Below are 16,049 nucleotides of genomic sequence, written 5' to 3' on the forward strand. Positions count from 1 at the left end.
ATTTCCTCAGGGTGTTACAAGAGGCAAAGTTGATACCTGCACTACATTTCCATCTGGAGGATGGACTAGCCAAAATATCACTTGTAAGATCAGTTGTTGGCACAGTTCTTTGTCACTGTCCCGTTAAAGCCAGAGGGGGAGACAGCATCTCCATTGATAATGGAGCATCCATCCTCAGCAAATACCTAATATGTCTTTAAAAGATTTCTTACTGGGGCATCTGGGTGGCTCGGTTAACGGCCGACTGTGGCTTAGGTCATGACCTCACAGTTCATGGATTCTCCAGGTCGGGCTTTGTTGATAGCTCAGAGCCTGGACCCACTTCAGATTCTGTATCTCCCTCTCTGCCTGTCCCTCACTCACACTCAGTCTCTCAAAAATAAATGCTAAGAAAAATTTGGGGGGGTGGGGCAGCACGCCTGGGTGGCTCAGTCAGTTGAACGTCTGACTTCGGCTCAGGTCATGATCTCACAGTTGGTGGGTTCAAGCCCCAGGTCGGGCTCTGTGCTGACAGCTCAGAGCCTGTAGCCTGCTTTGGATTCTGTGTCTCCTTCTCTCTCTGCTCCACCCCCACTTGTGCTGTCTTTCAAAAATAAATAAATGTTAAAGTTTAAATTGTTTAAGATTTCTTACTACATAAGTCAGGCCTACCCAGGATAACCTCCCTTTTGGCTATTCAAGGTCTTCTGATCTGGGACTGCAATACATCTGCAAAATCCCATCACCCTTGTATTACAAGGTCATCTAATTGTGTTCCTTACAAGAAGGGGCAGAGATCCTGGGGGCCATCTTAGAATCCTGCATACAATAGCAAATGTTCCTTGATAATGGCATTATCTTAGCCTTGACAGAGGTGAAAATCACTATCTAAAGGAGAAGAGCTGGGGGGAATATATAAGGGTATAAGGTGATGACTTCAAAGGTCACATGAGACAGTAAATTGAGTCAAATTGAGAAGTGACCCAGCTGATTGGTAAACTCCTGGATGAGTGTGACAGCAGAGTCTCAGTGTGCCCATCTGAGCCACAGTCTTTATTGATGAAGACTTTAGAAAGATGTGCTCAGCAACCCCACATCCAGATTGGGTGTTCTGAAGAAACCACTTCAATTCAATCTTGAGTCAATAGTTCAAGCATTGCTACATATAATGAAGGCAACATCCCAGAATTCAGCTACAGCCCTCTTTAGAAGCACCAATCTGACTGCTTCAGTGGAGGAAGGAAGAGGTTCCATCAACCATAACTGCTACAAACATTCATCCCAGGAGTCCTGGACTTCCCAATGCCAAGGGCCCTCACAAACCTGAGTCTCCTGGCACCTGAAGGACTGCCTCTGTAGGAGATTCACTGCCTCAGGAGAACCACTAGACAAGGGTGGGGCCCTTTAGACCTTATAAGGTCTCCACATTCTGAGACACACGTTAGTTTGTGCAACTCTACACCTTCTCCAGGGAAGAAGATCCTAGGTAATACCTCTTCCTTAATGTCCTACCTGATGAAGTTGGTACCAATCTTCAGTATGGCTCAGATACAGCTATGCAAATCCAGAGCACTGTGCTCAATAGGACAGTTTCCAAACACCTGTAACAGGTAAGCCTGAGTCTAAACAGATTAGAGCTCAGAAATTTACCTTTTACTTTAAGTTTCCTTCACCCCTCCTCCACAGACTGACCCCTGGACAGAAGTCAAAGCAACTTAACTTTGGAAGGATCCCGAGAGCATCACGACAGGGTCTATTCAGTCCATGCCACTAAGTTAGCTTCTGCCAAGATTTGTGTATAAGGAAATTCTCAGTCTCCCTTCTGACTCAACTATGGGAGTTTCAAATGGAAAGACAGTATAGCCTCATTACACATAATGGGAGTTGGAGAATGTGGAATGTCCTAGACCAAATCTCAATCTTTTCTTTGAAAAATGTATGCTACTTTAAAACACCAATTAGTGCCAGCAAGGAAAGGCAACACAATCTCCATTCCCTGTATGGGGAAAAATAAAGACTCCCCCAGATGTAGTGGTTTTTCACTTAACACCGAGATGCTTTCAGTATCATCTTGCAATTGGTGTCTGAAAATCATACCTTTTAGGAAACATGAAACTGAATGGGTGCTTTGGAGGAACCAATAAGGATGTAGGAGTTTTCCCTGACATGGATGTTACGAGCACCATATTCTACCTGCAAGACCATCTTCTCCCATCAAATGTAGCTCAGCACCATGAATAAGCAGCTCTTCTCTCTCAGTTGGGACACAGACTCCCTGGGCTCATAGTGTGCTTATCACTAAGGAGCAGAGAGATTCAGTTCCACTGGAGACTCACACTTTACTGACAGTAAAGCTAATGGGAATGGGACGGAGTAAAGCAGATGGGAACGAGACTTCTTAGATCTGGCTAGAGAGGATTCCTGCCTCACAGCAGAGTGTCCCAGAAAAGTAGAATGCTTATCACCATTCACCAGGAAACCAAGCCTAACATGGTTGGATAAGGATTTTCTCCCAAAGGACCCATCCTCCAGGACATCAGAAACCCATTCCCCAGGAAAAAAAACCACCAAGCACAACTAGAGAAGGATTAATCTGGGAAGGCACAAGTACAGCACATACCCTACCTAAAGACACACACGTAATTACCTCACAGGATATAGTGAGGCCCAAGCGGGGTGGTACTGTGACCACTGGGACAGTTAGAGCACTGCTTCATGTCTCCAGGGCCTGGCTACCTGGAACGGACAGCAGTGCCCTCAGCCTGTATCAAAACTATCAAGAAACAATCTTCAGAGGCACCTGGGTGCAACTTTCTTACTTTCAGTCCTGTACTTCCTACATATACTCCCAGGAGATACAGCTGGCACATGGCAAAGATCACCCATTATTTAGCAAAATCTATTTGCTAACAGGCTGGAGATCTGATCCATGTTTTTGAGCTCTTACTCTAACACGCATTTTCAGACAGTAACCAAAGCCAATGAAAAATGGAACCCACAGATCAAAAAAGGCCACCATGTGTAAGTACTACCACATTATGATAAAGACTCTTTATCAATGAATACATTGCACTATGAGATCAACTTCCAGTGACTGAAAAGCCAGATATTTGAGCTCAGGGGGTATGAGCCTTAGGTAAAGGCCTGAATGTCATGGCCTGTGGTAATTCTTGCCATGTAGTCAAGGTCCAGTGAGTGTGTCCAGGAAGAAGTTGGAGCTAAACCCCCATCTAGGACATCAAAAGGTTAATGCTTCCACCTAAAGCTTCACAAATACTTATGGATGGACAACACCTCTCAGACAATAGGAGTATTAGGCAAGTGTTCTCGGATGACCTACATGATCTACAGCAGCGCTGTCAGGATAGAATCCTGCTCCAAAAGGAGACCCCTGTAGGCAGAGTCTGTCAAAATAGTTGTGGAAGCAGAAGAATGGGAGAAGAGCAGAGTGAATAAGAAGTTTGAGGAATAGGACAAAAGGAGACATGATGAAAACTTAGAATCATAGCAAATAGGACATTTTAGTCTCCTCTGTCTGGGCCATCCTAGAACCTTCTCTCAGACCTGGCTGTTTTTACTCTAATTTTGAGCCACTTCCCATTCCAAATGTGTAACTGGTTTCTGAGGCCTGTAAAACTTAGAGCACATGAGTGTGGGGGGTCTGGACGGACCTACTAACAAACCCACTAAGAGTGTAACAACACTTCAATTGGTCTTAAAGGTTAACTCGCTTCAAGCTTAGGCACTCTTCTTGCATACCTAAGCCCCTTATAGTTTGTAGAGCTTTGAGATTTTGTAGACCACTGGCCTTGAACAAAGGCATCAGACTTTCCCAGAAAATAAGGCCTGATCGCATTTGAAAAACACTGCCATGGATGCCAGTAAGTCCGTTCAGGGTCATGTCAACAAATGATTAACTACTGAGCACTGTCTTCTCCTGCACATAGCACCCTCACCATTTCCCATGCCTGCTCCTTTAAAAACACGCAGCTTCACCTGGAGGGACAAGATGGTCTTTGGGATGTTAGTCTGCCATTTTTCTAGGTTGCTGGCTTCCAGAATAAAGCAACCTTTCCTTTCGCCCCACCATGTCTCTTGAGTATGAATTTAAGTGGCAAACAGCCAAACCTCAGTTCAGAACCTGTCCTCTGTCCAGTAATAACAGGTCCTTGATATGTAGGTTGCAGACTCCTAAATCCAGGACCATCTTCCCCCTTCAAATGTAGCTAGGGCACATGAAATCTATAGTAGCTCTTTGCTCAGATGTCCCAGAGTCCACTGGACACCTTAGAATATGCACCACACTATAGCCACAATTTACTGGCCATTCCTAGAGACAGTAATTCATAGACTCAAGGAGGATATTGGAGAAAAGAAACTACTACCCTTTCAAGTACAGGATACTAAAGGGTCAGACATCATTCATCTAACATAGCTAGAAGCTAATTACCTGATACTACTAATGAGACATAAGCAGGGAAATCTTTATTCTGTTGACCCACAAGGAACTAACATGATCCTGTAAGAAAAGATATGGGGATATAGGTTCCTCTGAGATCTCTTCTTCCTCTTCTGTCTTATTACCTCCAGTCTTTATCAGGCAGTGCAGAGCAATTACCTAAGAGCAGCCAAAGAATATTTCTATCTAGGAGAGGATACCACATACCTGTCATCAGATATAGAGGGAAAGGACATGCTCTCATTTCTACTTCAGTGTGGGATTGACGTGCTTTATAAAGAATGGAAATGCCTTCCCTTCCTCTGAGTGATTTCCAAGATGCATCATCTACCAATGTCTGAGGAACTGCCAGACAGGTTCAAGTGTGTGACCTTGTGGAACAACCTGTTCTTCACAAGACAAGCTGTAACTCAAGGAAGTCTGCATTCTGCTCAATCCAAAAGGAAAGAAACAGAACCAGAGACAAAACCCACAAGGTACTGATGGCTTTGTGGGAGCTGGGCAGTGACTATGTCAGAATCCCACATGATGCTTCACCAGCAAAGTATTTGTAAGGATTCACTTGGCCCTTAGGATATCCATCCTGTGTTACCACGTTACAAAATGAACAGGCTATTTGAAGCCAATGTTACTGAAGTACCTTTTACATGTATGATGATGTATCAGATTCTCCTATTCCATGACCAGTTCCTAGACCCTGACCCCAGCTGCAAACAAGGACATCAACATCAGAACAAATGGTCTCATGAGGAATCTACCTGACTCCGAGGCATAGGAATAGTCCTCATTTTTAGTATCTCCCTGTTTATGTCAGCTTGAAGTACAACTGTTTTCTTTTAGAGGAGGTTGTACAGGGAAGCGTAGAAAGAGGAGGCCCAAATATAAATCCACTGGAGAATGAATACCACATCTCTCATCCCTCCTTGCTGATTTTTTTTTAACTTCTAAATATAGGCCACCTAATATTTCAGGCAAGTTTCTCTGTCAAGTATATTTTGGTAGGAGATTACTTAAGAGGAAATAGGTCTCTTAAGAATGTCTTTTGTAAAATGTAACATTCTCTTATTTTGACTCAAATTTGGAGGTGCGAATGGGTGAGGACCATCATAAGCCATCTCTTATAGGGAAGACTCCTGGAAACAATCAGTTTGTCATGGTCCAACCTAGACTTAAACAAGATTCTCCCCTATTTGCAGAGATCTTCATGCAACACCAGTAACAATGCAAAGATCAGGTCAGTAACACGCCTGTAATTGGACTTAAAGAGCAACTACATCAGTTGCAAAGGACTGTGTATGGTATCACTAGTGCTAACTTCTCATATGAGTGAGTTCCATGTAATGTCCTTGGGAGGATGGGAAAAGAGTAGAAACTGACAAAGGAATTCTAAGCACAGCCAACCACAAGGGACTAAGCTCTTCCCATTTCGAGGAGGATCCTATAGGACAATGGTGCTGTCACCAAGGTACTTTGAATAAAGAGCAGATAGGGTGAAAATGGACAAGGAAGGGGAAAAATGATTAGGTCTCTAATGTAGGAATTCACCATGGGATTCTTCACCTAGAGAACTTGCCAACATGTGTGGGGCTTCCAGTTCTTGTTAGGACCTCCATTTTCTGAGACTAAGGTTAAATTGTGCAACCCTATACCTTCCCCATGGAAGAGGAGATCAGCATTGTAATAGCTTTTTCCAATGTTCCACCTGATGGAGTTGGCAATCATTTTCAGTATGGCTCAGATACAGCTATGCAAATCCTCGTGAAAGACTCAACAGAATGACACTTCTAAACAACCTTAATGGGTAGACTTGGTTTGAAACTGATCAGAGCTCAGGGATTTGCATTCCCCTGTAAGAAAAAAAATGTTTCCCTCTTTTCCTCATTGCCCACATTTTTGTTTTTCCTTGGAGTGCCTCCTCACATTTGTTAATCACAGACAGCCTCAAGGGATTTAAGTAGCAAACCAGCTTTTCCTAGATCTCACCATATCCCAAGTTGAGCACGGAAACAACCCAAGTCAATACAGCTTAAGAATCCCTGGTCCCCCTGTTTAGCTCTTTTAGTACTCATGTAGGTTATCATCTACTAGAAGAGTGTTGTCCAAAGGCCAGGAGATTACAGAACTAAGTATCCCAAGGACAGCCACAGAAAATTTCTCTGCTTTATACTCTTTCATGTCTCCTTTACCCCCTTACCAGAAATCAGTGCTAGTTCCATTAAGACATGTATTTTAGCTAAAATCAACACAAGAAACAACAGGTGTTGGTGAGGATACAAAGAAAGGGAATCACACACTCAAATCTCAATGAGATTAGGAGTCTAAGGAAATTCTTCTTGGGAGAGGAAAAGAGACGCCACCACAATATGGAGGTTATAGACCTCAGCTATGGAATCGGAATAGCCTTGCTGCAGTCAGACTCGTGTACCTTTCCTACTGAAAGGAAAACCTAGGAAGACTAAGACCATGTCCTCCTAAAACAGTCACCAATTTTCAAACTCTGAAGAAAATTGTTGAGCATGTGAAAAATAGATCCATGGAGGCGTTGGCAGTAGTGAATGAGTCTTTATGCAAAGCACATGGAAAAATGGACCTTTAATCAAGGATTCCTGTGTCAGACTTGAAGTCTTACAGGAGATATCTGACCATCAAGAGGAGAGGGAAGCCTTGAGGTAGAATTTATGGGAGTGGGATTTTTATGACCCTTGTCACTGCCCTGAGTGACCTAAGAAATGCAGAGGTCATTCTCTCAAAAAAGAATATTTACATTTTTGCTTACCTTCCCCACTTCTCCAGAGGCCTCTACAAGGCAGAGGGTGGTTCAGGAGACCTCCCAGCATTTCTACCTAATGTTCACTCCAGGGGACTAGGCAGGTGACTTAAGCATCTATGGACCTGCCTACTCTTGGGCAGCTCATTTTCACATTCTGAGGTTATGATAGAAACTTCATAAGGAGGGGCGCCTGGGTGGCGCAGTCGGTTAAGAGTCCGACTTCAGCCAGGTCACGATCTCGCGGTCTGTGAGTTCGAGCCCCGCGTCAGGCTCTGGGCTGATGGCTCAGAGCCTGGAGCCTGTTTCCGATTCTGTGTCTCCCTCTCTCTCTGCCCCTCCCCCATTCATGCTCTGTCTCTCTCTGTCCCAAAAATAAATAAACGTTGAAAAAAAAAATTAAAAAAAAAAAAAAAAAAGAAACTTCATAAGGAGTAACAAATGTAAGTGAGAAGTTCCAACATATTTCATACTGCAGGAAATCTTGACCAGCATCTCTAAGCTAATTGAGAAAGATGGTACTTTGTATATTCAGATAATACAACTAAGAAATCAGGGTAATTTATCAAAGAGAAAGAAAGTACACTTCAGGATCAATGTCTATGTGATTCTACTGTGATGACTGAAAAAGAGTAACAGGAATATCCAGTGTCGAGTTCTCGATCTAGCCACTCCTAAAACATGACTAACCATGGGAAGATTGGAAAACATAGATCACTCTCACCTAGAGAGAGTCACAGGGTAAGGCTTTCAGGTAGAATTCCATGACACACGCCATTTACTTCCAGGAAAGGCAACACAGAGGTGGGGGTAGGAGAGTACACTGCCCAATTAGAAAAGGTTACAAGTGGCAAATAGTACCTACTTGAGTATTGTCTGGAGGCCAGGAGACTACAGAAGTATCATAAGAACTTACACAGAAAATGTTTCTGCTCTACATTCCCTCATTTCCCCCCCCCCCCCCCCCCCCCCCCGCTGGCCCCTTCAAGCAAAGTCAGGGCTGGTTTCACTAAGACAACACCTGTGTAAACATCTCCAGGCAATCCCAGCAGGAGCCAACCTACAAGGTCAAAGGGGAAGTTGCTTTGTCAGAGGTAATATTTACCAGTGGGTCAGCCCTACACACAGAATGGACATCCTGGGCCAAGAACCTCAGCCCTTTTCTCTCTCTCTCTGTCTCTCTCTCTCTCTGTCTCTCTCTCTCTCTGTCTCTCTCTCTCTCTGTCTCTCTCTCTCTCTGTCTCTCTCTCTCTCTGTCTCTCTCTCTCTCTGTCTCTCTCTCTCTCTGTCTCTCTCTCTCTCTGTCTCTCTCTCTCTCTGTCTCTCTCTCTCTCTGTCTCTCTCTCTCTCTGTCTCTCTCTCTCTCTGTCTCTCTCTCTCTCTGTCTCTCTCTCTCTCTGTCTCTCTCTCTCTCTGTCTCTCTCTCTCTCTGTCTCTCTCTCTCTCTCTCACACACACACACACACACACACACACACACACTCGCAAAGGGAACCCATGGCACAGGAGGTGAAATTTTGCAGCCTAAGAGTCATTGGTGTGGTTTCCTGGGGAAGACCTAGTTGATCTGGACCCATGACAACTACTGCCCATGTAACAGACATTCTGAGATTTTAATGGAATTAAGTTTAGTGTATCTTCAACTCTTCCTTCCACAAATAGAGCATGAATAGATCATGTTCAAGAGAAGTAGACAGTTCTTAGAAACTCAAGGAAGAAAACCACATATAAAATTAAATTTTTCAGTCCTATTCTCCTCTAAATGATAGGAATATAGTAGTGTGCCCCATTAAAAATGCAGTAACTGACCTATTAAAGCATTCATGCATGAATGGAAACCTAAAACTTCAGCATCCATTCCCCTACCATAACAAACAAAATGTTTTTCTGAATAGATATTGTAGCTTTCTCCCACCATGTTTAAGATTAAATTTTAGATAACAGTGTTCTAATTGTGAATGAAATAGACAGCAATGATTCCTTGGAAAGGAAGCAAAACCACCCCTATAGAATCCAAAGACAGCAAATTAATCTCTATTAGGATTCTAAAGGTACTTAATTCTGGCAGACATTATTGGGAGGCAAAGATGGGAACAAGGCTAAGGGGGTGAGGGATGTACAAGGTATCTGTTCTTAGAAGAGAGAACAAGATATCACAAGAAGATTAGAGGTCAGAGATCTTGGCTATGGAATCAGAAATAGTTTTGCTGCTGTAGGACAGACGAAAGGAAATTTCCTAGTGAAAGGAAGATTTAGGAGTACTTCAATTCTTCTGGAATCTGGACATTTCTGCAGCAGCTGGATTCTCCTATGACACATCCTTTAGATCTTGTTGGCATGGTAGGGATGGTTCCCCACCCCGCCCCACCCCCCAATGTTTTGAGAGCACATATGCAAGTGAGGAGAGGGGAAAAGAGTGGATAGAGAATCCCAAGCAGGCTCCTTGCTGTGAGCATGGAGCCCAACGTGAGGCTCAACTCCATGAACCATGAAATGATGATTAGAGCTTAAATAGAGTCGGACACTTAATGGAGCCACCCAGACACCCCAACAGGGAGGTATTTTAGTTGAAAGGAGACACTACCTAAAACCAGAGAATCTCAGGAAATAGGACAGAGTTCTAAGAATAGACCTTTACTTCAGCCCTCTTTGGGCAGTTGATGCATAATCAGACTCGGGATCAGGCACCACACCACAGGGAAGCTCAGACAAGGAGGGCCACACAGAAGTCCACTGGGGAATAAGCCAACACAGCCCTGTCATACCTCTTTCTAGACATACCTATTTGTTAAATGTGTCCCTCTAGGCTAGTCTGCTAGGATTTCAGGTTAAAGAATATGTCCCTCATTTCTTCTTCCTGGGTGATTGTTGTATGAAAGTAAAAGATGTCTTCATAAGAGGAGAGGTGGAGGGAATGTGTCCACAGCCATTATAAGCTGCACCTGACCAGGAAGAATTTCAGAAAATATACTTTACAAACTTAGAATTTTGTGTGGGAAGTCTATTTGTGGGGGTCATATCAACAATAGAGTACAGATAAAGTGTCACCAGAGGTGTGAGTGACAACCACATCAAAATGGACAGTAAAACATATGGTGTATCCCTAGTGCTAACTTCTTGCTATAGGAAAGCTGAAGTCCATGTGAAGTCCTCAAACTAAGATGGGGAGAAAAGGAGACCACTTTGAAGTCACATTGGAGTAATGTTCTGAAAATGGTTGTAATGGAAGTTAACCACATCAGATGTACTTTTCTAAACTAGAGTATCACCTCTACTTGATGACACACATCAGGTAATGTACACAGTTAAATACTGAGAGCCTACCTGTGGACCATCCATACTGAGATGGATTATCTAGGACCAGCTGATATCATCTTGCTTACCTATGCCGAGAGAATTTACTTTCTATCCTGAGTGATTCAAAATATCATCAATCTCCATAGAACCAAGGAACAGATTCTGAAGGTCTGATGTCATAATCCTTATACAGGAGAGTCTCAGAATAGGCAGAGCATACTGATGTACTGAGCCAACAAAGTCAGCAGGGAGAACAGTCTTCAAGTTGACCCTGGGGTCCTCTGTAAATGAAGCCAGGGGAATACAGGATCCTCCTTGAGTTAGCTACCTCCAGTCTTCTCCTGGATCAGGGAGCACAGGACATATTAACTCAAAGAGGCCAAAGCAGAAATCCACCTGGGGAACAAACCATCACCGATCTGTCATCAGATCTAAGGTAGATGCACATATCCCTCATTTTTTACTTCAGTGGAAGACTGTTGAAGATTATTGTTCTTATGTAAAGAAAGGAATTGGTGTCTTTACAAGTATTTAAAGAAATCCTGTCTTCTACAAAAAGGCAATTTATTCTCTCCTCATCTGTATTACATTCTTGCACAATGGGAAGAAGGGGAGTGCCAGGAGCTCTCTGACCAAAGAAGAAGTATAACAAACTACCCACCAGGATCTAAAAGCATAAATTTCTCCATATGCTATCCCTTGGAGTCCCCTAATGAGACAACAGGGAACCTTCAACAAAGAACAGATAGAAAATAGTTAAGAGCAGGTACATTAGCACAAGAAAAAAAGTGATCAGTAGTGCTAACTTGCCATCCTATGAGTGGTTGAGGTCCCAATGAAGAGCTCCTTCAACAACCTAGGGAAAACTCCAGTCTCTTGAGGTTTTACTTTGAGAAGGGCTATAGCAGAATGTAACACCCCCCCCCAAGTGGCACACCTAATTACCTGGTGTCCAACAGCCAATGGCACGTGCCAGCAAATAGAGGTTACATTATGATGCTACTAAAACCAGTAACCAAAGGGCTAATGGCACTAGTAAGTACAGCTGCAACATTTCACCCAAACTTTTGTTTGCTTTTAAATATTCCTGACTCTCCTTCCTTGGGCAGAATTTGAGGCCTGCTCTCCCATCTCCTCATTGGCTGCCTTGAACAAACACTTCCCTTGCTGCCCACTCCAGTGATTGTCAGCCTAGCATGCAGCAGAGCCATAGCTAGTTTCAGTTACACTACCTATGGGCCCATGGGATTGAACAGGCCAGAAGAACATCCTTTTATTGTTCAGAACAGACCTTAAGCACATCAATCTCCTGATGCCCACTGACAAGAAGATCAAGACCAGCATTGTTAAGTCTAACAGGTCTCCTCACAATGAACTCCCCCGATTAAGATGATCAAGACTTTTTGGGGAGAACCACTTTACAACTCCTGACTCTTTCCATCTTTAAGTGATGTACAATCTGTTGTGTGCCCCCTACAGCTGGGTTTTCCCTGTAACAACTAACAGACCTTTTTATCAGGTACTGAACATCAGTCACCAGGGTGTGAGCATCTTAAGGACCCCCCCTAGGGCTGTGTGGGGACATGAGGAAATGGGAACAAGTTTCTGTTCCCACATCATCATGAAGGACCCACAGCTTTTCACAAGCACCTCAGCTTTGGACACACACTGAAACTGGAGTTCTCATCTTGACAGACTTCAGGGAGAAACATGGATGTGGTCACAACCTTCTAGTTAATTTTGACTTTAAGACTTTCTTCTAGCTATACAAGAAAGGACTAACTTGACATCCTGAATATGACACAACATCAAGGTAACAGTCACTAGCAGGACCAAGGAACAAGAGATAAGTGAGGACCAAGATGAAATAGAGTGAAAGTAGTCGAATGTGCTCCCACCATCCTTAAATAAGTAAGGAGTGTCCAGCAAAGACTATATGCAAAAGAAAGCTGAAGCACCTTCCTTTGAGCCAACATGTACTCCATTCGTTGGAGCTAGGACATGCCAAAACTTCCTCGCAACAGCCTATCATTGAAGATGCAGAACCAGCTCTGTTCTCTAAGGAAGAAGGAAAAGTTTGGAATATACACAAGGATGCAATTATAAGCTCTGAAGTCGGTTTCCATAGGAACAAGACAATGTGAATTTTCCCCTTAGCAAAACTATCAAGGCTGAATTGATCTGGCCCCCTCCTTTGGGATGGTCATGACAGAGAACCCCAGACTCAAAATGAGTCTATCCCTGAGGACCAAGTAAGACCCTCAGTCCACTGGGTGAATTCTCACCCACTTTTCTACCAGAATAAGATATAGGAGTCCTCAGAGCCCACAGCCTGCCCAGTGAGGTCCTGGCTTCACAGATGTTCACTGGTCAGCAGAGCTGCCAGGACAAACCAAACCCTTTACCCTTACAACACCAAGATTGTGGAAGAGGGGAAAGCCCTAGAACTGTTCATTTCCTTATTATAGCATCCTTCAGGACTTTTGGTCCAAGCTTCATAGGAAAATATTGCCAGGAATAATCCAGAAATGAACTAGAGCCCAGAAGGCATGACCAGCAGCAATCTTTCCTGTTAAGAACAGGCCTCCCATCAGTTTGGGGTAAAAGGTCAGTTATTCCCAGAAGTGTGACACTGTGTGACTAGGATGGTTCCAGAATTCTGTTCATGTCTCCCAGATGGGTCCTGGATGCTCAGAGGAGGTACAAAGTTGCCCATGAGTACTGTCCCCCACCTCTCTAGAAATTTATATTGCTATTGATCATACCAAAGGCATTCAGAAGAACCACAGGGGGCATCCAGGTCCAATTTTCTAGTATTTAGGTCTCTGGTTCCTCCCAGGGAAAGTGAACGAACAGCCCCTAAAACCACATCATCTGAGAATACCCAGGCACTGTACCTTTTTAATATTTTTAAATGTTTTTTTAGAACCTGTACCAGAAACAGGGAGTCTTGTCTAAAGCAAAGCCTGAGCATTACATTTTTTCATCTTCTGACATCAATCCCGGAAACAGGTTTTCCCGAGAAGTATCATAAAACAAACCCAGAAAGGTGGTCAGATCTTCCAGGTTTTAGGAACAGTAGCTTCCTCGACAGAACCAATGACTCATGCTTCCTAGAGTCTGAAACCTAACAGGGTAACATTGACGGCTTGAAAGGGATTCCTAATTCCAGGCCATGTCTTCAGATAGAGTCCTAGATGCCCAGAGCAGAAAGTACTGCTGTTGACCAAGAGGAGCACTGTCCTCAGCCTGAAACAATTATGTTGCTGGTGGTGTCAAAAGCTCACCTTAACGGGCATCTGGCTGCAACCTTCCCACATTCAAACTGCACTTCCTATTGTACTTTCCAGCAGGCACACCTTAATGACACTTCACCAGTCTAAGAACATCCATCAGCTTAGCAAATAGATTTACATCAAACCCGTAGTCAACACCCTGTGGACATTCCCCATGTAAGTGAGCTAAAATCTCTTTTAGAGCATCAGGAAAATAAAAAGCCTCACTGAAGAGAATTTGAGATGGTCCAATGAAGATGATGCATAAGGTCATTTAAACAAAGAGTGTCAGAGGAGGTAAAGGGATTCCTGGACTGTGGCCGTTAGGCCCTTAGACTCCTGGCAGGATGGGGATCATATACTCCCCAAAGACCTACAACATGGGAAAAACCAAAGCAAAATAGCCTGAAGTTTTCTCCTTGGCCAGTGTCTAGTACAAACTTATACTTCAGGTGAGACTCTGCATGGCACATAGCTAGCTTCCTTCTGATTCAGTCCTAGGAGTTCTAATGAGAGGTCAGCCTCCCAGGTCAGGTTTCACCAGAATTCAGGTGGTTGAAGATGATGAAATGTGGGAGAACAAGACTTAAACCCTTCCCTACACAAAAAGAGCTTAAATCACAAATGAGAATTCAACAGGTCTTGAAGCTCAGACGACAAACGTATCACTAAGTGATGACTTCACATGGTCTTCCCATCTAAACCATTACTAATATAGTGAAGCTGGTACTAATAAAATGCATTTATGTATTGAAATATTCACACAGGATCCTAAAACTAACATTCTATTCCAACATAATAAAGAGATATTGCAGAATTCTTCTATTTTTCCTTGATATGTCCTATCATTTTCATGATCACTTAAATATTGAAATACACATCGCTCAAAATATTATCTCCGTTTAAAGGAGACTTTGTTAGGACTAAAACTTGAGAATCACAGGAAAAGAGAAGACAAAAATCCCCTATGCCTGTGTGAGTAAAACCTTGAGCCTGTTCTCCAGAATAGGACTATTCTCAGGCTACCTTTGAGCCCCATTCCACCCCGTCTATGTGGCTGGCACCAGAAGACCATACACCTTGGGGCACATGAAAACAAGGGCTCTGGAGAGAATACAGACGTACCCACTAACTTGTCCATGATCTAGAGGTTACAGAGGATCTTTCCACCTCCAGAACAATCTTCTTTCAATTGTGGGTCAGGGCAATGAGGGAGGAATAGCTATTTGCCAAGAGGCCTAGACCATTGAACACCTCTTAAAAAAATGAAAGAACAAGAAAGCTCAAACATTCCTCTCCCTTTTGATCTGCCATTCCTAGAGGAGATCACTCTTGGCTTCAGTCAATAAGGAAGACAATAGAGAGTAGAGGCGACCTCCTATAAAGGAGCACGATCCTTAAGTTCAGACATCATTTCTGCTACTACTCTATAGCACAGCACGAAGAGACTGAACTAAAACTAAGTGCAACAGAGCAAAGGTCTTAATTCAAATTGACCCACAAGGAACTAAGAAGAACCTACTCAGCAGAGGACTATCACTGATATCTTTACCTTCACTCCCACCTGCCTTTACCACCTGTAGTCTTCTGGATCACGTAGCACAGAGCACACTAGCCAAAGCAGAAATCAAAGAGCAACACACACACACACACCTTTCCTTCTTACAGACTTTCTAATGCGTGGATGCCTTACTCAAAGCTAGTCTACAGTGGTTTGGGAGTAAGGGATGTAACACTCATCTCTGCTTCAGTTGGGGGATTTCTGTGAATGACTATGTAAAGACAGTATTGTGAAGAAAACAACCTGCTTCAGAGAGACTATATTCTAGTCCACTCTAAAATGATCCCAACTAGAGGAGGAGGATCATCAGAAGCCATCTCTGGCCAAAGAATTCTGGAAACACAGTTCCTATGGCTACCAACCTAGATCTCGACACAAAATTCTCCATAACTTACCTAGTGCAGGTTCTCCATGAGACAGGGGTAATGACACCAATGTTCTTCAGAGCAGAAGATCAGGTAGAGTGCAATCATAGGTAAGAGATGCATAAAGATGAAAATGACAAGCAAAAATGTGGTTATCACTAGTTTAAATCTGTTACTGCATGAGTGGTGGAGGAAGGGATGAAGTTCTCCTTGAACAATACAAGACGATAGGGAGAAATAGGAAACTAATCCGGTGGGAGGATACTTTGAGAACAGTTGTAGTGGAAATTAACTACATCGTATGTGATTTCCAGATAAGAGTGACCTCCACCTAATGCCATGTACA

At 43.3% G+C, this 16,049-nt stretch overlaps 1 long non-coding RNA gene across 1 annotated transcript; it reads left to right on the forward strand.

Moving 5' to 3' along the window:
- The first annotated feature begins 10,615 nt into the window (after positions 1 to 10,615).
- Positions 10,616 to 14,594, forward strand: LOC147582115 (uncharacterized). The gene is made up of 2 exons (XR_015250596.1): positions 10,616 to 10,938; positions 12,266 to 14,594. It is a non-coding gene; the product is annotated as an uncharacterized LOC147582115 (long non-coding RNA).
- Positions 14,595 to 16,049: the final 1,455 nt, after the last annotated feature.

Source organism: Puma concolor, chromosome B1, assembly GCF_028749965.1.
Source record: "Puma concolor isolate L17-30 chromosome B1, mPumCon1.1.hap2, whole genome shotgun sequence".
NCBI classification, from domain to species: domain Eukaryota; kingdom Metazoa; phylum Chordata; class Mammalia; order Carnivora; family Felidae; genus Puma; species Puma concolor.